The sequence below is a fragment of the Seriola lalandi genome, unplaced genomic scaffold (assembly GCF_002814215.2).
Source record: "Seriola lalandi dorsalis isolate HSWRI2012SDOR001 ecotype SW California unplaced genomic scaffold, Sedor1 jcf7180002054921, whole genome shotgun sequence".
NCBI classification, from domain to species: Eukaryota; Metazoa; Chordata; class Actinopteri; order Carangiformes; family Carangidae; genus Seriola; species Seriola lalandi.
In genome coordinates, this window is record NW_019525473.1 from 1444931 (window position 1) to 1445936 (window position 1006).

Sequence of the window (1006 nt, forward strand, 5' to 3'; positions counted from 1 at the left end):
CCCATCCCAGCACAGCAGAGGCCCCTGCCAGGGAAAGGCTGGTTTTATATTCCTAGGGAAAGATCTTTCCCCTTATTCAGCGGCACTGGTGAAATGAGTTTCCAGAGCTGGGGAGAGGAAATCAAATCTATTATGTGCACACGCAGGCTCAGTCCAACTGATCAGGCCCATTTTATTTAGGGTCATGTGATCAGTGATGCTCGTTGATACCCTTCTTCAGTATAGTTGCCACATGTCCTTTATTGCAGTTAAAGAAGCCTTTTATGGCAGGAAGAAGCAGGAAGATGAATCATTGAGGGAGTTCTCACATGCTCTGTTTGCTTTGATGGACAAGATGATCCAGAGCTGTCCTGAAAAACACATTCTTGATGCTGCTAGGTTGCTATGCAACCAGTTTGTAGAGTGTATGGTGGATGGAAACCTGAGCAGAAGACTTAAAAGAATTGTTTGCAAACACCCTGATATTAGGGATGAGGTTATTAGGTGGGAATGTTACGACCCTAGTGGTAATGTCTGGTGTTGCTGCTCTCTCTCCCGCCAGGTATCGCTCCTCCAGTGGAGCAGATGAGCTGCACGCAGCTGCATCTGCATCTGCATCTGCATCTGCATCTGCATCTGCACCTGCATCTGCATCTGCATCTGTATCTGCATCTGCATCTGCTTGCTGATTAGCAGGAGGTGTCATATTAGAGGGAGAGAGCCAAGTCGAGGCCAGTGGGCCAGAGTATGGCAGCGTGATAGCAGTGTTTTCATTAGCCTGTTTTGCAAAGTTTTGGTTTGAGTTTGATAATAAAGTGATTGTTTTCCTCACACTTTTGTTTTGCCTCCTTATCATTCTTTCCTTCCGCAACACTTTTCAATTATTCCTTCTCCTCATCCCCTGGCACACATCGGGGAATGTAAACAGGGAACATGATCTGGCAGATCTGGGGAGGGACTAGGCTGACCCAGGAGTAACTCTGTCCCCTCACTTTATAAAAAGGCCAGAGGTCAGAGAGATGCTGTA